Below are 21,681 nucleotides of genomic sequence, written 5' to 3'. Positions count from 1 at the left end.
AAAAACAAACCAAAATTTTAAAAGGACAGAAAGGCAAGACATTCATGCAAGTATTCAGAGCCCAAAGTGGTATCATGGTAAGATCAGGGGCCTTGTGAGCCCGAAACTTGGGTTTTAATCCTGATTCTACCCTCTTATTAGTTCTGTCCTCTTCTCATTTCCTGCTTACTATCTCCTTGTCTCACTTTCTTTGTCTGTCAAGTCTAGGAAAACCTACTCTCCAGACAGCTGGATCAAATCTCGTGGTACCTACTCCTCTATTCTTCCACACTGTGAGCATAGAAAACAGGATCTCAGTAGCTAGTGTGCCTGACACACGGTGGGCCTTCAATAAACAGTCACAGTTATTGTGAATTCACCAGAAATGGTTCTACAGGCTTGCCTTAAAACACATTAGATATTGTTTTACAATCCAGACATACAGCAAAAAGATTATAATCAGAGAAACAACGGTGTGCGCTGTGCAGAACCTGCAATTCTGTGCTACCAGTTGGTTTAGAATTCCACGTTTTCATACTTATTTTATGTCCAATGTAAACTTGCTTCAAGTTTTTTACCAATTTAATTACCAGTTATTTACCAATGCTAACATGCATTCTAGGGAAATTATTCTTACCAGGATCCAACTATGGTTGTAAAATGATAAGCAACAAATCACTCAGTGAAAAATACTTTTTTTTCTTTTAAATAAAAGATGAAAGAGATAGTGGAGTCATAAAATAAGTCATATCTATGCTTTGCTCTCTTCAACACATCACTAAAAACGAGGGTCCCCCATCTTCATTCATCTTAAACTGACCCGAGACTCCCAGCTCCTGGAAATGAGACCACAAATGATCAATTACATCTTAGTGCACGAAGGCAAAGGTTAAACATATTATTGCTCACCACAGGTCGACCCTAACCTCAGGATTAATGCCATAAATAAAAAAGAAAAAATATAGTTAGGTCTGTGAAGGTACCAGCTTTAGTCTCCAAAGAAATACAAAAGGGAAATGGTGACCCCTACTGGTGGGAAGTAGAACAGCCAGCCTGCCTGGAGCTGAAAGCTCGTTTCAGACTGAGGCCCAAGCTGAGCAGAGAATCTCTGTGAGAAGCAAAGGATTAAGATTTCCTGTAGGCTGGAGCTGCTTTTGTATGTGCAAAAGGGAGATCGAATGAGAGGGAGTGTTTCGACCCAGGGTATGAAGCCCCAAGGCAGGTTCCGATGGACAAAGATGGACACTCCCGCCTCCAATTCTACCCTGTCTGCCAAGGCTGAGAAGAGGACAGTGCCGCCACTCGCCAGCCCCTTCCCTGATCTCAAAGCCTAGAGCTCACTTTCCAGCTTAAAGACTCGAGGCCCCAGTTACAGACCCCATTATGAGGAGTCTTTTCATGGGCAATTGAGAGGGACACATCACCCCTTAAAGTACCCTAGGAAAGGACTAGAGATCTCTTCAAGAAAATTGGAGATATCAAGAGAACATCTCATGTAAACATGGGCACAATAAAGGACAGAAACAGCAAGGACCTAACAGAAGCAGAAGAGATTAAAAAGAGGTGGCAAGAATACACAGAAGAACTATACAAAAAAGTCTTAATGACCCAGGTAACCACGATGCTGTGGTCATTCACCTAGAGCCAGACATCCTGGAGTATGAAGTCAAGTGGGCCTTTGGAAGCATTACTATGAACTAAACTAGTGGAGGTGATGGAATTCCAGCGGAGCTGTTTCAAATCCTAAAAGATGATGCTATTAAAGTGCTTCACTCAATACACCAGCAAATTTGGAAAACTAAATAGTGGCCACAGGACTGGAAAAGGTCAGTTTTCATTTCAATCTTTGGAATCTGATCTTTGTTTGGTAAGAAAGGACAATGCCAAAGAAAGTTCAAAACTACTGTACAATTGACCTGATTTCACATGCTAGCAAGGTAATGCTCAAAATCCTTCAAGGTAGGCTTCAACAGTATGTGAACCAAGAACTTCAAGATGTACAAGCTGGGTTTAGAAAAGCCAAGGAACCAGATATCAAATTGCCAACATCTGTTGGATCATAGGAAAAGCAAAGGTAGCATTTTGAAGCAATGCTTCTAAAACATCTGCTTCATTGACTATGTTAAAGCCTTTGACTGTGTGGATCACAACAAACTATGGGAAATTCTTTAAAAGTTGGAAATATCAGACCACCTTATCTGCCTCCTAAGAAACCTGTATGCAAGTAAAGAAGCAACAGTTAGAACCGGACATGGAACAACAAACTGGTTCCAGACTGGGAAAGGAGCACATTAAGGCTGTATATTGTTACCCTGTTTATTTAACTTATATGCAGAGTACATCATGTGAAATCCCAGTCTGGATGAATCACAAGCTGGAATTAAGATTGCCAGGGGAAATATCAACAACCTCATATATGCAGAAAACACCACCCTTATGGTAGAAAGCAAAGAGGAACTAAAGAGCCTCTTGATGACAGTGAAAGAGGAGAGTGGAAAAGCTGACTTAAAACTAAACATTCAAAACACTAAGATCATGGCATTCGGTCCCATCACTTCATGGAAAACAGATAGGGGAAAAAATGGAAATAGTGGCAGATTTTATTTTCTTGGACTCCAAAATCACTGCAGATGGTCATTGCAGCCATGAAATTAAAAGATGCTTGCTCCTTGGAAGAAAGGCTATGACAAACCTAGACAACATATTAAAAAGCAGAGATATCACTTTGCCAACAAAGATCCATTTAGTCAAAGCTATGGTTTTTCTAGTAGTCATGTTTGGATGTGAGAGTTGGACCGTAAAGAAGGTTGAGTGCTGAAGAATTGATGCTTTTGAACTGTGGTGCTGGAGAGGACTCGAGAGTCCCTTGGACAGCAAGGAGATCAAACCAGTTAATCTTAAAGGAAATTAATCCTGAATTGGAAGGACTGATGCTGAAGCTGAAGTTCCAATACTTTGGCCACCCAATGCGAAGAGTTGACTCATTGGAAAAGACCCTGATGCTGAGAAAGACTGAGGGCAGGAGGAGAAGGGGACGACAGAAGATGAGATGGTTGAACGGCATCACCGACTCAATGCACATGAGTTTGAGCAAACCCCAGGAGATAGTGAAAGAAAAGAAATCCTGATGTGCTGAAGTCCAGGAAGTCACGAAGAGTTGGACACAACTTAGCAACTGAACAATGAACAAGAGACGGTAAAATCCATGGTCTGCTGCACCAGACTCTGAACAACTGTGGTGAGCAGATAGAACAGGCAGAGTAGGCAAAGCTGACCACCAGGCCCACTCAGAGAAACCACCCATAGGAGTCCACACGGCTGTGCACACACTGGGTCCTGGCTCTCCTCTGTCCTGGCACACACTAAGAGCATGCTTTCTGGCCTCCTTATGACCAGAGATCTTCCGTCCACAATGAGTGGAGTTCCCCCAGCCCTCAACCTGCAAGTGCAATGTGCCATAGTAGAAAAATAAAACTGGAGATTTGGCAGTTGTTTGTTTTGCAGAATAACCTAGTCCATTATGACTGACTTATCACCTAAGCTCACAGGTTGAGAACTTTCTGCTTAGTAGAATGTTGACATTCAAAGAGGAATTGTGATATCATATCTGACAAGCCATGGCTTAGCTGCTTCTTAAATTATTTAGAACAAAAGTTAGACGGATGCTGCTGTTGGTTTGGTGGGAGACGTCCCTGCCTTTTGCACATCTTGTCACATGTGGAAAATGTTAATATGCATATGGCATCTGAAGGTAAACTAAAGGAAAACTGGGAATATCTATATAAGATTTGGTAAAAACTTCATTTTGTTTTTTTTTTCTTTTTTTTAATCTGCCAATTTATTTTTTAATTTATTATTTAATTGGAAGATAATTGCTTTATAATGTTGGTTTCCACTGGACAACATGAATTAGCTATAAGTATAAACATGCCCCTTCCTCTTGAGCCTCCCTTCCCCCCATCCCACCCTCTAGGTCATCCCAGAGCGCCGAGCCGAGCTCCCCGTGTTATGTAGCAGCTTCCTACTGTGCTGTGCTGTGCTTAGCAGCTCAGTCGTGTCCGACTCTTTGCAACCCTATGGATTGCAGCCCGCCAGGCTCCTCTGTCCATGGGAATTCTCCAGGCAAGAATACTGGAATGGGTTGCCATGGCATCCTCCAGGGGATCTTCCTGACCCAGGGATTGAACCCAGGTCTCCCGCACTGCAGGCAGATTCTTTACACTCTAAGCCACCAGGGAAGCCCAAGAATACTAGAGTGGGTAGCCTATCCCTTCTCCAGGGTAACTTCCCAACCCAGGAATAGCTATTTATTTTTATTCACGGTAGTTGTATATGTTTCAATGCTACTCTCTCCATTTGTTCCACTTTCTCCTTCCCCCAGTGTGTCCACGAGTGCATGCTCTATGGCTGTGTCTCTATTGCTGCCCTGCAAATACCTTCATCTGCACTATTTTTCTAGATTCTATATATATGCATTAATATATGATATTTATTTTTCTGATTTACTTCACTGTACAATGGGCGATTTTATTTTCATAATGTTATATAATTATAATATGAGAAGATTTAGGGAACATGTTTATTATTAAATTTGACAAATCTTCCCTTTAAAATCTTTTTAAATATTTTAATAAAGAAACTTGGGCTTGATTCAGTAAATATAACTTTTCTGCATTATATTTTATGCTTGAAATGGCCACACACTATTCCTGATAAAGACTAGCTGATAATCATCTCTTCAAAGTCTCGTTATTCACCATGAGAAAACTTGTGTAACAAGTAAACAGGTAATGATGAAAAAACAGGTAACATTTTAAATTATCTTTACAATTCCAGAGGGTTGAAATTATACTTCTCGAATCAAATGACTTTTGAATGTTGAAATGTCTTGTGATAATACAAATGGGTTTTTTTCCATCCAATGCAGCTTTTTCAACATCATTTTATTTCCAAAATGATAAAACTTTCATTTGCAGAACACAAAACACATGAATTGTTGAAGTTGTCACCCTGTATCTAGCATGGATACCACAGAGTGCATCAGAGTTCTGTCCACAGATGGACAGAAATATTCAAGATCCTTGATGTTTCCATGTCAGGGTTCCCACCAGGAGCTGTGCCCTCAGGGAAGCCCCATCTTAAACTCTTCATCGTCATTTCATTCTTCTTATAACAAAAGCCAGTCTCCTCCCTGCCCAGCTGACAAGGCCCTCCATTCTGGCCCGAGGACCTTCACACAAGCTCTCTGTTACCTCTGCCTGGAACACTCTTGCCCTATTTTCTCCAGATAGCCCCTGTTGGTACATCTAATTGTTCAGAATCCCTTCTCTCACCCCCAATCACAATAAAGTCTCCCAGATGGAGCCTGGAATCTCAGTGGTCCATTAGACTAGCTTTATGTTTATGTTTTAAATGAACTACAAGGAGATTGTCCACTCCCACTGGATTAGGGGAGCATCAGGGTGGAGATTTGGGGGGATCTTTGAAATCATAAGAAGAAATTTCCTCCAAGCTGAAGGGTGGGGGTGGGCGAGTTCCATGTCCATCCTCTCATTTATCTAATTGAATGATCCATCCATTGGTCCATCCATCCAATATTGTAGCATTTTTTCAGTATATATTTAATGTGCACTTCCTGCATACCAGATGCCACATTATTGACTTACTGCTTTCTATTTCAGTATCTTTTACTTTTCCTTTATGATCCATATTACAATTATAAATAGATATTTATTTAGGCATATTTGTTTCCCACTAGACTGTAAATTCCATAAGGCCAGAGAGTGTGTCTTTCCTTTATCTACTGCTGCTGCTGCTAAGTCACTTCAGTCGTGTCCAACTTTGTGCGACCCCATAGACGGCAGCCCACCAGGCTCCCCCGTCCCTGGGATTCTCCAGGCAAGAACACTGGAGTGGATTGCCCTTTCCTTCTCCAATGCATGAAAGTGAAAAGTGAAAGTGAAGTCGCTCAGTCGTGTCCGACTCTTAGCGACCCCATGGACTGCAGCCTACCAGGCTCCTCCGTCCATGGGATTTTCCAGGCAAGAGTACTGGAGTGGAGTGCCATTGCTTTCTCCATCTTTATCTACTGCTGTATACCAAAGCCTGACACAGTCCCTGTATCAACATATATTTGTTAAATGAATAAATGAATTCATCCAAGAATGCATTTGGCCATGGAAATTCTATATAGCAGAAAATCCACATAAAATAATCAGAGGGACTTCCCTGGTGGTTCAGGGGTTAAGAATTCGCCTTCCAGTGCAGGGGACTCTAGATGGATCCCTGGTCAGGGAACTAAGATCCCACGTACCATGGGGTAGCTACTGAGCCCACGTGCTCTGGAGTCTGCATGCCACAACAAAGATCCCTCATGATGCGACTAAGACCCAAAGTAACCACATAAATAAATATTTTACAAATAATAATTAGAGAGTGAGATGAATGAGATCACATTTTAGAGAGCATTGGCTTACTTCCTCTTGTTAGTGACCTACTTCCCTAGCACCACTCTGCCCTCCCACCTTCCCTTGTCCACCATATCCCTTTCTGTTCCTAAATCTGCTTCTCTGGCATTCTGTTTCTCCATTCCCTGTGCCATTCACATCTGTCATCTGGTACCCAGCAAGTTCTCATTAAATATATACTGAATACATACTAGGATCATTGGATGGATGGATCATTCAATAGATAGATGAGAGGATGGGCATATTACGCTCCACCCCTTAGCTTGGAGGAAATTTCTTCTTGTGATTTCAAAGATTCCTCCCCAAATCTCCAACCTGATGTTCCAGTGGAAGAGGACACCCTCCTTGTAGCTCATTTAAAACCTAATATGAGTCTGATCTGATGGGCCCATGACACTCCAGGCTCCATCTGGGCAACCCCTCCATTACTTCTAATGACCAGACTTGAAACAGAATTACTTCATTCTTCAGAGGAGCATGTGGGGAGTTTCTCGCTCTCTCAACAGCAAGCACATACTGCAAAGACATTCTGCTTCTATAAGTATGCTTTTCTAAATGTTAAAGGGTTAGAGCAATTTCCAAAGGTCTCTGCCGCAAAGGAGCCCTTTGATGATATTTAATTGAACTACTTTTTGCTTTGAGAAGTGAAGAAACTAAAATGTAAGGATTGGAAATGCTTCTTGGTTTTATGTCAAAATACAGGTTTATAGATAAAATAATGGAAAGAGAATTCTCTGTTACTAAAGTCAGGAAAATGAAGATAAACAGATCATCCAAGGAGAGCAAAGCATGTATGTGGTTTCTGTAGGTTGGTTAGAGGAAATCAATCTCTCCTTTTTTTAATTTTTATTGGAGTATAGTTGCTTTACAATGTTGTGTTAGTTTCTGCTCTGCAGCAAAGCGAATCAGCTACATGTATACAAATGTCCCATCTGTTTTGGATTTCCCTCCCACCGAGGTCACCACAGAGCACTGAGTAGAGTTCCCTGTGCTATAGGGTTCTCATTAGTTATATACTTTATACATGATGTGGAGTTTAGAAAACAACCTCCTTTAGATTCTGTTTTCAAACCCTTAACAACTACTGAAGGCACATTAGCTGAGCAAAATCACTAGAAATCTCTCTCCCTCTTTTGGCATTCAAAAGTGAACATTAAATATAAACATGTCTACAGCAAGTTTAAATATTAACTTCTTTCATAATATCCCTGTGGTGTTTCCAGAGTAAATTCCTTTGAATAGAGGAAACCGAATTTTGTAAAGGTCGAAGAGAGATTACCTAAGTGAAGCAAACTCTCTGAAAATGGGCAAATGATCCGTTTGTCATTTTGTATTTGTGAAAACGTGTGAATGACAATTTGCATATTTTAAACCAAGTCACATCACATCAAGGAGGCAGGAATTAAATCCTCGCTCCTGTTCGATGTATTCAGAATGTTCATGTAATTCTGAATTTGACATGATGTTCTTTGAAGACAAAGAGAACTGGGGGCTGCTGGATCAGTCTTCACAGTATGCTGAGAAGAGAAGGTGAGTGTGTGCACTGGATTTGGTTACAGCAGAGTGGAATTGGCTGTGTACACAGAACCTGGAGACACCGTTCATTCAGACCACAATGCAGATGGCTCCCCCTAGCTTCTTCAGAGAACAACCCGCATTCTGTACTTGGCACAGGCTGTAGTTAGGCTACCTGGCATGAAAGTGTCCCCTTAAACTGAGAGGCACCCAAACCACAGGACCCCAAGTCCCATTATGGGAGCCAGAGGGTAACCACAGTTCCCCTTCCCCACAGCTTGGCTCTGGACCAGGCTCAGTCAAAGTAAGCCAAAATAAACCAGAGCTCTTGCCCAGAACTCTAAATCTAAAAGCAGTAATACAAGAAGAAAGCAAAAACATTAATTTGAAAATAAATATGCACCCCAGTATTTATAGTAGCACTATTTACAATAGCCAAGTTATGGAAGCACCCTAAGTGTCTGTCAACGATGAATGGATGAAGATGTGGTATACATATACAATGGAATACTTCTATTGCTGCTGCTGCTAGGTCACTTCAGTCGTGTCCGACTCTGAGCGACCCCACAGACGGCAGCCCACCAGGCTCCCCCGTCCCTGGGATTCTCCAGGCAAGAACACTGGAGTGGGTTGCCATTTCCTTCTCCAGTGCATGAAAGTGAAAAGTGAAAGTGAAGTCGCTCAGTCGTGTCCGACTCTTAGCGACCCCATGGACTGCAGCCCACCAGGCTCCTCGGTCCATGGGATTTTCCAGGTGAGAGTACTGGAGTGGGGTGCCATTGCCTTCTCCAACAATGGAATACTACTCGGCCATAAAAAAGAATGAAAATTTTTCCATTTGCAACAACATGGATGGATGTAGAGGGCATTATGCATAGTGAAATAGCAGACAGAGAAAGACGTACTGTATGACATCACTCACATGTGGAATCTAATATAGAAAAAGCTAATGAATATAACAAAAAAGAGACTCACTGATACAGCAAACAAATTGGAGGCTACCAGTGGGAAGAGGGAAGAGTGGAGGTGCAAATAGGGGTAGGAGATTAAGAGGTATGAACTACTATGTATAAATAAGCTATAGGATATATTGTACAGTACAGGGAATATATCCAATATTTTACAATAATTATAAATGGAATGGACTTCCCTGCTGCCTCAGGGGTAAAGAATCCACACGCCAAAGCAGGAGATGCAGGTTCGATCCCCAGGTCCAGAAGATCCCCTGAAGAAGGAAATGGCAACCCACACCAGTGTTCTTGCCTGGGAAATCCCATGGACAGAGCAGCCTTGTGTGCAATAGTCCACAGGGTCACAAAAGAGTCAGACATGACTTAACAACTAAACGACAAATAAATGGAATATAACCTTTAAAATTATGAATCACCATTCTGTATACCTGAAACTTATTATATATCAGCAATACATTATTTTTAAGTATTAATTTATTAAAAAAATCAATTTAAATAAATAAAAGTGGTCATACAAAAAATGCAGGCTAAGTGGAAATCATCAAAGACATTAGCAGTGGAGTTGAGAAGTTAATATTAATGGGTCGGGTGGGTTGGCACTGACCCCCTGCTCTAGGGTGGCCCCTGCCTGCATAACAAGGACACGTAGCAGGGCTGAGTCCAATCCAAAGCAAAGAAATAGAGGAAAGCAATAGAATGAGAAAGACTAGAGATCTCTTCAAGAAAATTAGAGATACCAAGGGAACATTTCATGTAAGGAATAGCATGATAAAGGACAGAAATGGTAAGAACCTAACAGAAGCAGAAGAGATTAAAAAGAGGTGGTAAGAATACACAGAAGAACTATACAAAAAAGTCTTAATGACCTAGATAATCATGATGGTGTGGCACTCACCTAGAGCCAGACATGCTGGAGTGTGAAGTCAAATAGGCCTTAGGAAACATTACTACAAACAAAGCTAGCAGAGATGACAGAATTCCACCTGAGCTACTTAAAATCCTAAAAGATGATGCTTTTAAGTGCTGCATTCAATATGCCAGCAAATTTGGAAAACTCAGCAGTGGCCACTGGACTGGAAAACGTCAGTTTTCATTCCAATCCCAATGAAGGGCAATGCCAAATAATATCCAAACCACTGTACAATTGCACTCACTTCACATGTTTATAAGTTTACACTCAAAATCCTTCAAGTTACACTTCAGCAGTATGTGAACTGAGATCTTCCAGACGTACAAGCTAGGTTTAGAAAAGGCAAAGGAACCAGAGATCAAATTGCCAGCATTCATTGGATCATAGGAAGGAAGGGAATCCCAGAAAAACACCTACTTTTGCTTTATTGACTGTATTAAGACTTTTGGCTGTGTAGATCACAACAAACTGTGGAAAATTCTTAAAGAGATGGGAATACCAGACCACCTTACCTGTCTCCTGAGAAACCTGTATGCAAGTCAAGAAACAAGAGCTAGAACTGGACATGGAACAACTGACTAGTTCCAAATTGGGGAAGGAGTACAACAAAGCTGTATACTGTCATCCTGTTTATTTAACTTATATGTAGAGTACATCATGCAAAATGCCGGGCTGGATGAATCACAAACTGGAATCAGGATTCCCAGGAGAAATATCAACAATATTAGATATGCAGATGATACCACTCTAGTGGCAGAAAGCGAAGAACTAAAGAGCCTCTTGATAAAAGTGAAAGAGGAGAGTGAAAAAGCGGGCTCGAAATTCAATATTTGAAAAACAAGGATCATGGCATCCAGTCCCACCACTTCCATGGCAGATATTAATTGAAGGCAGAAAAGTAGAAGCAGTGACAGATTTTACTTTCTCAGGCTCCAAAATCACTATGAACAATGACTGCAGCCACTAAACTAAAAGATACCGCTCCTTGGAAGGAAAGCTATGACCAACCTAGACAGCATATTAAAAAGCAGGGGCATCACTTTTTCAACAAAGATTAATATAGTCAAAGCTAGAGTTTTTCCAGTAGTCACATATGGAAGTGGGGGTTAGTCCATAAAGAAGGCTGAGTGCTAAAGAAGTGATATTAGAGAAAATTCTTAAGAATCCCCTGGACTGCAAGGAGATCAAACCAGTCAATCCTAAAGGAAATCAACTCTGAATACTCATTGGAAGGCCTGATACTGAAGCTCCAATACTTTGGCCACCTGATAAGAAGAGCTGACTCATTGGAAAAGATGCCAATGGTAAAGAACCTGCCTGCCAATGCAGGAGACATAAGAGTCGCAAGTTTGATCCCTGAATCAGGAAGATCCCCTGGAGAAAGGGCATGGCAACCCACTCCAGTATTCTTGCCTGGAGAATTCCATGGACAGAGGGGCCTGGCAGGCTGTAGTCCATAGGGTCGCACAGAGTCGGACGCTACTGGAGTGACTTCGCACACACACTGACGCTGGAAAAGAGTAAGGGCAGGAGAAAGGAGCGGCAGAGGATGAGATGGTTAGGTAGCATCACTGACTCAATGGACATGAATTTGAGCAAACTCTGGGAAATAGTGAAGAACAGAGGATCCTGGCAGGCTACAGTTCATGGGGTCACAAAGAGTTGGACAAGACTTAGGCACTGAACAATAACAACAACCACAGGGGCTGAATCCAGTCCATGCTCTGCTCACCAGGCTGGTCCTCGAGAGGGCGGTGACAAAGCAGGCTCCTTTCTAACCCACACAGGTGAAGAGCAGAGGTCCTGACAGGTTCAGTGAAAAAGTGAAAATCACTCAGTCGTGTCTGACTCTTTGTGACCCCACAGCCTATACAGTCCATGGAATGCTCCAGGCCAGAATAATGGAGTGGGTAGCCATTCCCTTCTCTAGGGGATCTTCCCAACCCAGGGATTGAACTCAGGTCTCCCTCATTGCAGGTGGATTCTTTACCAGCTGAGCCACAAGCGAAGCCCAAGAATACTGGAATGGGTAGCCTATCCCTTTTCCAGGGATCTTCCTGACCCAGGAATTGAACCAGGGTCTCCTGCATTGCAGGCAGATTCTTTACCAACTGAACTATCAGGGAAGCCAGAGGAATAAGCAGTTTATTCCAGGGCATAACTCTGGCTGTGTTCTGAGTTACCCAGCTTCCCCTGTCTCTGGTCTCCAGTCTTCCTGTGGATCCCGCAAGCTCCTCATTACGTTCCCAGAGTTTCATTTTTCTCCTTAAGGTTGTAGGAGTCAGTCTCTGTTGTTTGCACATCTGGTGTCAGTCTAGCAGAATCCTGACCACACACCCTTCTTACCAATTTATCCCAACATGCTTTGTCACATACAAGTGCCTGGCAAAGGCCAGACTTAATCAGGTGCATGAAATCAGAAGAGAAATAGGATGTTGGATGGGCTTATCACTCTGTTACTCAGATAATAGGAATTCCATATACTGAATTTTTTAATGTTTATTTCTGGAAGAGGGCATGGCAACCCACTCCAGTATTCTTGCCCGTAGAATCTCATGGACAAGGGAGCCTGGTAAGCTATGGTCCTTTGGGTTGCAAAGAGTCGGAGGCAACTGTAGCGACTGAGCACGCATGCATGCATTTATTTATTTGGCTGTACCAAGTCCTAGTTGCAGCAAAATGGAATTTTTAGCTGCAGCAAAGCAAACGCTTAGTTGTAGCACGTGGAGTCTGGTTCCCTGACCAGGAATTGAACCCAGGCCCCCTGTTTTGAGAGTTCAGAGTTTTAGCCACTGTAGTTTTTTAAACAGACAGCGATGTTAGAGAACATCTTTCCCAAATCGTTCATTTGGCAGATGAAATCCAGAGAAGGTAGGTGAGTTGTGGAAGGTCACCTAGCTAGTTAAGAGCAGCTTCTACAAGCCTGTCTTATCTTGGCTGCTCAACTGTATTATTTCTGTGGGCACCAGGATGTGGCTGGAGTTAAGTCTAAGACGGGCAGTCCTTCCACTCACCAAGCTGGGCCCAAACGCTCACAAGAGACTTTGCTGAAATCAGTCTGCCTTCAAACTTTTAGTCCTGGACCAGAAAGCTGAAGGACAATGTTGTGAGACATTTTGAACATTAAAAAATTAAGATTTACAATATGGAGCTGCCTCCACATGTGATTCTCAGAAGAAACAACGAGGACCTAGAGGGAGAGTGGGAGATGTGTGCATGAGAGAGGCAGTGAGCCGCCATTCAGTCAGGTGTGCACCTTCTCTCCAGAACAGAAAGAACCTTTGTCCCACACGTGCTGCAAAAGGTGTGGGGGAGGAGCAGCACTGGAGAACGGAGGGGCTGGTCCAAGAAAGGTTTGGTTTCAAGCGCCTCATTAGTCCTCTGCTTGGTTCACAGGATGCAGGACCTCAAGGAAAGACAAAGCAAATCGCATTTTCTCAGTTACTGAGTGTGTGCTTGTTAGTGAGAAAATACAAAAATTCCTCCAACAGGAATCTCCCTGGCAGTCCAGGGGCTAAGACTCCAAGCTCCCAATGCAGGGGACCCGGGTTCGAGCCCTGGTCAGGGAATTAGATCCTACATGCCGCAATTTTAGTTCACATGCCGCAACAAAAAATCCCACATGCTGCAACTAAAACCCAGTGCAGCCTAAATAAATAATAAATATTCTTTAAAAAGTCATCAGGCAATGTTTCAACTGTTATACCTCATACAGCATTCTAAGACACAAAGGGTAGGAAGGTTTAGCCCCATTACAGAGCTCTAGAAACGGAGGCCTGGACAGACCACAGAAGTTGCAGTCCCTCTCCCAGAGCTTCGTCCAATACACCAGGGGTCTCCAGTGCCCGGGCGAGCGCCAGTCCAGCACCTGTTAGGAACCGGGCTGCACAGCAGGAAGTGAGCAGAAAGCGAGTGGGGAAGCTTCATCTGTGGCTCCCCATCGCTCACATTTCCGCCTGAGCCTTCCCCACCCACCCCCACCCCTAGTCTGTAGACAGATTGTCTTCCATGAAACTGGTCTCTGGTGCCAAACAGGTTGAGGACCACTGCAAGATCACAAAGTCCCTACAGTTCAGAGGTCAGCAAACTTCTCGGTAAAGAGCCAGATGGCAAATATTTTAGGCCGTGCAGGCTATACAGTCAATGCAACTCAACTTATAAAAAAAACAAAACAAAACAAAACTATTCAACTCTGACTGTGGTAAACATAACCTAATGTAAACATAACTAATAGGAGTGGGCATGGTCCAGTGGGGATTTATTTAAGGAAATAGTGACCCAGATCTGGCCATGGTCTTGCTTTGTTACAGCGGATCAGAGTGTGCCCTCTGATACCCACACATTTCCTCATCACAGACTCTAATGCAACTGCCAGCATTTTCAGAGGGTAATATCATCTCTCAGATCCAGAGGTGGTAATTACTGCCGTAAGAGGGAACATCTTTGGATTCTCGCAAACAATAGAAGGCAGAGAACAGTGTCAGAGGAAGGTAGACCTTTCGGGCATATCCTTGTTGCCGAAAGGATCTTCACTTTCCAGGAGGCCAAAAGTCCCTCTCGTTGCCCCCGGTGGGTCTCTCCATCATGTGTAACATCACAATTCGATGCACAGAATTAATGTGCAACAGCCCCTCTCTCTCAGGCAGCAGCATTTTTGCCTGAAAAACGGGGCGGCAGTCTCACCGTGACAGCATAAGAATAACTTGTCATCCTGGTAATGGCCTAACTGCATATAAGTGTCTGTCATAATGAAAATTGGTCTCTTCCATTTCAATTTATTTTGTCAACAATCCAAATGGAACCCGAATATATCTTCCAACACCACCGCACCCAGACCAAATAGGAAGAGAACTTTAAAAGGGACCTCATCATCATATGGCTAAATATTTACATTAAAAAGGAGTCTCTCTTCTGGAAGACATCCCAGCTCCACAGCTCTCGCCTGCCAGTACACCTGCAGTTTTTTGTAACTAATTAAGGAACTTCAGAAAACACATTCAAAAGGGCCTGAGCAAACAGATGCCCACTCCATTAATTAAACAAGCCGGAGCAATCACCAGGCTGTAATTGGAAAATGTGCTTCTTTCCCCCCATTTTAAGGCAATCAGTTATTTGCAAATGTTTTCTGATAGTTTCTCAAAAGAGAAAGTGGGCTAGCAGCAGGTGCTGGCCTCCTCTAGCAGGGGGGCAGATGTTTGGGAAAGGTTAGAGGTAGGAGGCAGTCACCCAAGTTCACTAATTAGCTCTTCTGCCCCTTCCTCTCCCTCCAGAAGACTGTGCTAATGAGAAAAGGAAGTTTAAGTGCTAAAAAAAGAAAGCAAGCTTGCTAATGCTACTTAAAGGCACAAAAATGTTCCCATGCAGTGCACTCTTCAGAGCTCTAATTGGGATGCACGTGGTCCAGTTTGGGCAGAAAGTAACCACACCCCAGCAGTCTTTCATTTAGCTGAGTTCTCAACGGTGTTGGGAGCAGGAGGAAGGTGAAGAATGTCACTGAGGGGAGGAGGAGGAAATACAAGTGTGGAGTCTCTCCTACTATCTCCTCCTTGGGTTCCAGACAATGTTTTAAGGGAGTACTGGTCTTAAGTAAAATTCCCTTAGTTGTGGGTTATCCTTCAGCATCTCAGTCAGGGCTTAGACATGCCATGGCTTGCAGGAGCCAGTTCAGGTTATTAAACTATTGTTCTCAGCAACAAACCCACCCATCTACACCGTCCCCCGTGGTGTGGGGCTTTGTTGCTGTTTTAGTCACTCAGTCTCCGACTTCCTGGACTCTAGCCCACCAGGCTCTTCTGTCTGTGGAATTTTCCAGGCAAGCATACTGGAGTTGGTTGCTATCTCCTACTCCAGGGGGTCTTCCCATGCCAGGGACTGAACCTAAGTCTCCTGCAGTACAGGTGGATTTTTACCACTGAGCCACTGGGGAAGCCCTGGTGTGAGGCTTCAATGCTACAAACTCATTTCTCCTTTCCCAGCTGGGTTCCTGTTATGTGCCACTGATGGAGGGCACTAAAGGGAGACTGGAAAGCTGCAGGAGGATGAAAGGACTTGCTCTTTCCTGTTTTGCTGTTTCCTGTCGGCATCAACAAGAGAAGGTCTTTCCCCTCAGCAACAACAATTGGCCCCATTTCCCAGCTCCTTCTAGCCCTCCCAGATAAAAACTCACCACATCCTCTCCTCCCACACCAGCTGGTAGCCCTTCCTTCTCAGAGCTGTGAGTCCCAGTTCCATAGTGTCCCTCCTCCAGGCACCTAGGGTTCCAATAGCCCCACGTTCTTGTTTCTAAAGCCTTAAGAATAATTACTATCGTTTGATACTTCTTTTGATTCCCTTTTTGCCCTTTCAGTTCAGTTCAGCCACTCAGTCATGTCCGACTCTTTGCAACCCCATGAATCACAGCACACCAGGCCTCCCTGTCCATCACCAACTCCCGGAGTTCACTCAAACTCATGTCCATCGAGTCAGTGATGCCATCCAGCCATCTCATCGTCTGTCGTCCCCTTTTCCTCCTGCCCCCAACCCCTCCATCCCTTTAAAAGAGAGAATTTAAAATAGAGGAAGCTGGACTCCCTAGCGGCTCAATGGTTAAGACTCCCCCTTCCAATGCAGGAGGAGAATGTTCAATCCCTGGTCAGGGAACTAAGATCCCAGATGCCTCACAGCAAGGTCAATAATACTTTTTTAATAAATTAATTAAATTAAATAAAACAAAGAAAGCTAGTGAGGTTTTTTTTTTTTTTTTCCATTTTGACTAATCCAATATTTGATACCAAAAGTAGTCCTATAAAGTTGATTCTCAGAGATGGGATCTGGGATTGGCTTAGTCATCATGTCCTTGGTCTTGAAAACAGTGCTGTGGTCCTTGAGAAGTCAGATATTAGTAATAGTTGCCTCTAGTGAGCAGTGACACCATGATTAATCACATTATCACCTGTAATTGACCATGATGGAGCACCCACTGAAGCAGTTGCCTTGGTGACAAAAGGGCTCCTGCCCTTGACTATTAGAGGAGTGATAATCACTCCAAAGACCCTACAGCAGGATAATTGCTTCTAACTACACTGGAGAGATTAGAAAGAAAATGATAAACTCGGGGCTTTAAATGCTCAGCTTAAGTTGTGGTCAGAGAACTAGAAAGCTTTGATGGTATCCCTAAAAGAAATTCTTATTTTTTGCAGCTGCAGGTCTCACCTCAATAAAAAGCAAACCCAAACTTAATTGTCTGAGTTGTAGAATTACAACTTGGTTTAATTCTCAGGTTCACCAAGTCTCATATGTAAAAGTTTAGGCATTGATTGGAAATGGGTGGGACCCTGGACTTAATACAGGGATATCTGGGCGGATCCAGATGAAGTTCAAAATCTTAAAACCCGAGGTCTTTCTGGGCCTCTTTTTCATTGAAAGGAGCAGCACTTCCTCCTATTTTTGGAGACTCAAAGGCCTTGTAATAACTTAACCTTGTCTTGTTTGGACACGCCTATTTTCCTTAAGACTCAATATTAGTTAACAACAAATTCCTACAAAACTTAGCGGCCTAAAGCAACAGTCAACTTTTATTACCTCTCACAGTTTCTGTGAGCAAGAAATTCAAGGAGCAGCTTAGCTGGGCAATTATGACTCAAGGCCTCTTAGGAAGTTGCCATCAAGATTTCAGTTGGGGGTTAAGCTGAGGGAAGGCTTGACTGCGTCTGGTGAACAGCTAGTGCTGGCTGTCAGCAGGAGGCTCAGCTCCTCGATAAATGGACCTCTTCACTGGGCTGCTTGAGTGTCCTCACAAGATGGTGGCTGGGTCTCCCAAAAGTGAGTGACCCACGACAGTACAGAGAAGACATGGCCCCATCCCTCAGCCACAGGGGATTGAACCAGGGTTAGACCCTGACTCATGCAGTGTCCTGGAGGGAAAAACTCTGCTAAGAGAGAGAAAATGGAGACAGTGGAGCCTCAGGAATTCGATCAGGACTATTTGGTGATCAGAGCCTAGTTCCTAAGGGTACACAGTGCAGGGATGACCTGAAGTAGCAGGGGCTTCTGAATTTATGCAAAAGCAACAGTCATCCAGAGGAGAAAAATATCTGCAGGGGTGTTAGGAGGGGAGGGACAGTGACTCAGGAGACCAAAAAGAATGATGTCAGTAATGGCAGGAATGGTAAAAGCAAATATTATGAGATGTTACATTACCTTAAGGTGGCATATCTGCAAATTCCAATGAAGGAGCCAAATAGAACCTCGCTGGTACAAAGACCTTGGAACATTCCAGTTTGTGAACTATGCCTCACTCTGACTCTCTGACAGTTCTCAGGATACGTCCAAGTCTTATCTCTTTTTTGCCACATATATCCTTTTGGTAAAATCTCATTCTGCAGCCATCTTTGAAAGGTCCTCATCACTATACCAAAGCATCCTAATGAGCCAGGGCTTTTAATCAAACAATGCGTCTGAGGGTTTACACAGCTCTTTCCAGCCCACTAGCACCAAATCCTCACAGTAGCTCAGAGTGGGAGGCAGCAGAGCGACCACTCCATCCCCCAGATGTGGAGACTGAGGCTCACAGAGGCTGAAAGAACAGATCGAGTTCACCCACCTAATAAGGTAAGTCGGGGCAGAGCTCAAATCCTATTCTACCTGCCAGCCCAGTGCTGCCTACGTAAAGGAATAGCAGAAGAGACACCAAGCCACTGAGGACCCTCCATATGACAAGCACTGTGCTAGCAGGGTTGGAAACACGAGGAAACAACAACAAAGATTTCTGCCTCACTGAGCTTCCGTTCATATGTAGCCATGTGACGCGCACTGTAGATGGAAGGTGAATTCCAGAAGCCCACCACGCAATCTGCCTCGTTTTACTGCAACTTCAGCACTTCAGGCCTTGTATATAACTGTTAAGTACACTCAGGGACTTCCCTGGTGGTCCAGTGGTTAAGAATCTCCTTCTAATTCAGGGGACATGGGGTCAATCCCTAGCTGGGCAGCTAAGATCCCACATGCCAGGGGGCAACTAAGCCTGCTCCAGCCAACTACAGAGCCCACGTGCTCTGGAGCCCACATGCTGAAACTAAAGCCTGATGCAGCCAAAAAGACAATAAATAAATATTTTTAAATAAATACACACACACATAGAGAGAGAGACGTATTTGTTTATACCTGTAATTGCTATAATTGCAAGATTCCATCATTATTATCCAGACAGTTTGGGCAATTCAAGCCAGGACCCACTTACTAGATTCAAAACTTCCAGCCCAGCTGCCTCATCCGAAGAGTGGGGATAACAATAGCACCTGCCTCACAGTTGGGTATGAAGATTCAACTAGTATAAATATGTAGGGTATTTTTATTATCTTTTTGGCTGCGCTGGGTCTATTAGAGGCATACAGGACCTTTGGTTCTCCTTTTGGCACGTGGGATCTTTAGTTGCGGCATATGGGATCTAGTTCCCGGACCAGGGATCAAACACAGGAGCCCTGCATTGGGAGTGCAGCATCTTAGCCACTGGACCAGCAAGGGAGCCCCTATAAAGTATTTAGAATGGTATCTGGCATATAAATTTGTGCAATGTTAGTAGAATTAGTAGGATTGTGAGTATGATTATTAAAATTCTTACTATTGAAAGTTAAAATTGTGTTTTCCTCAAGGGGGCAAGGGAAGGAACTAGAAATGTAAACCCTAATTTAAGTCGGGCCCTGTCTATCACTTGCTGTGTGTCTTTAGGTGAGCCGCTTCACCTCTGTAAACTCCAGTCCACCTACCTACAAAATGGAGTGCAGTAACATCCATGATTTTTGGTCTCTTGTGAGAATTCACTGGTGTGTTGCACTTAGCACTGTGACTGGCACATATTCAACACTGAATAAGCAGTACCCACTGCTATAAGTACAACTGCACTCATCTCACACGCTAGTAGAGTAATGCTCAAAATTCTCCAAACTAGACTTCAATGTACATGAACTGAAAACTTCCAGATGCTCAAGCTGGATTTAGAAAAGGCAGAGGAACCAGAGATCAGATTGCCAGCATCCACTGGATCATAGAAAAAGCAATGGAATTCCAGAAAAACATCTGCTTCTTTGACGACACCGAAGCCTTTGACTGTGTGGATCACAATAACCTGTGGGAAATTCTGAAAGAGATGGGAATACCAGACCACCTTACCTGCCTCCTGAGAAATCTGTATGCAGGTCAAGAAGCAACAGTTAGAACCAGACATGGAACAACAGACTGGTTCCAAATTAGGAAAGGAGTACGTCAAGGCTGTATATTGTTACCCTGCTTAATTAATTTATATGCAGAGTACATCACGCAAAATGCAGGGCTGGAAGAAGCACAAGCTGGAATCAAGATTGCTGAGAGAAATATCAATAACCTCAGATATGCAGATGACACCACCCTTATGACAGAAAATTAAGAGGAACTAAAGAGCCCCTTGGTGAAGGTGAAAGAGGAAAGTGAAAAAGTTGGCTTAAAACTGAACATTCAAAAAACTAATATTATGGTATCCGGTCCCATCACTTCATGGCAAATAGATGGGGAAACAATGGAAACAGTGACAGACTTTATTTTCTTGAGCTCCCAAATCACTGCAGATTGTGACTGTATCCATGAAATTAAAAGATGCCTGTTCCTTGGAAGAAAAAGTATGGAAAACCTAGACAGCAATATTAAAAAACAGAGGCATTACTTTGCCAACAAAGGTCCATCTAATCAAAACTGGTTTTTGCAATAATCACATATAGATGTGAGAATTGCACCATAAAGAAAGCTGAGCTCCAAAGAATTGATGCTTTTGAACTGTGGTATTGGAGAAGACTCTTGAGAGTCCCTTAGACAGCAAGGAGATCAAACCAGTCAATCCTAAAGGCAATCAGTCCTGAATACTCATTGGAAGGACTGATGCTGAAGCTGAAGCTCCAATACTTTGGCCACCTGATGTGAAGGACCGATTTATTGGAAAAGACCCTGATGCTGGGAAAGATTGAAGGCAGGAGGAGAGGGGGATGACAGAGGATGGGATGGTTGGATGGCATCACTAACTCGATGGCAATGAGTTTGAGTAAGCTCCAGGAGTTGGTGATGGACAAGGAAGCCTGGCGTGCTGCAGTCCATGGGGTCGCAAAGAGTCGAAACTGAGCGACTGAGTGACTGAACTGAACTGACTGCCACCTAGCATCATTGTTGTCATTACCTCTGAACTTCAATGAGTGGCAGCAAAGCAAATTTAATTTTGAAAATATGCATATTTTATTAGGAAAATTAATAGTGTGGCCTATTATATAATTAGATATTTCCTATTTGACCCTAGTTCTGATATGACAACTGGGAGGAATGTTTGACCCATGGGTGCTATTCAACACAATTTTTAATTTAATTGACTAGTATGTTGTCTTGAATTAATTAATATTCAAGATCCATTTCCTCTTTGCATCCTCTTCTTCACTTGTCCAGGAAGGAAGGATCTCCAAGGACTGGATAGATCTGTGAACATTATTGGACTAAAGAGTGGAGACACTCCGTATTAGGTGGTGAGAGGGGTAAGGAGGCCAGCTCTGATACCCAGCCCCCTCCTCACCTCCTGCCACCTCACCTCCTCCTCAGCATCCCACATGGCACCAGCCCTGACACAGGACTAGGTCAGCCTGGTGCCAGGCACTGGAGACTAGTGTTTTCTTTTTTCACTGCCAGTCCCTCTTGCCAGTCTTCTGGCTCTGGATGGAGGGGATGGGTCAGCCTTTCTTCTTTATATTAAAAACTGATCAGGCTTCCCTGGTAGTACAGTGGTTGAGAATCTGCCTGCTGATGCAGGGGACATGGGTTCGATCCCTGTTCTGGGAAGATCCTACATGCCTCG

This window comes from Bos grunniens, chromosome 18, assembly GCF_055505025.1.
Source record: "Bos grunniens cultivar Pamir isolate PY7600 chromosome 18, Bosgru_T2T1.0, whole genome shotgun sequence".
Classification (NCBI taxonomy): domain Eukaryota; kingdom Metazoa; phylum Chordata; class Mammalia; order Artiodactyla; family Bovidae; genus Bos; species Bos grunniens.
Note: the sequence above shows the minus strand (reverse complement) of the source record.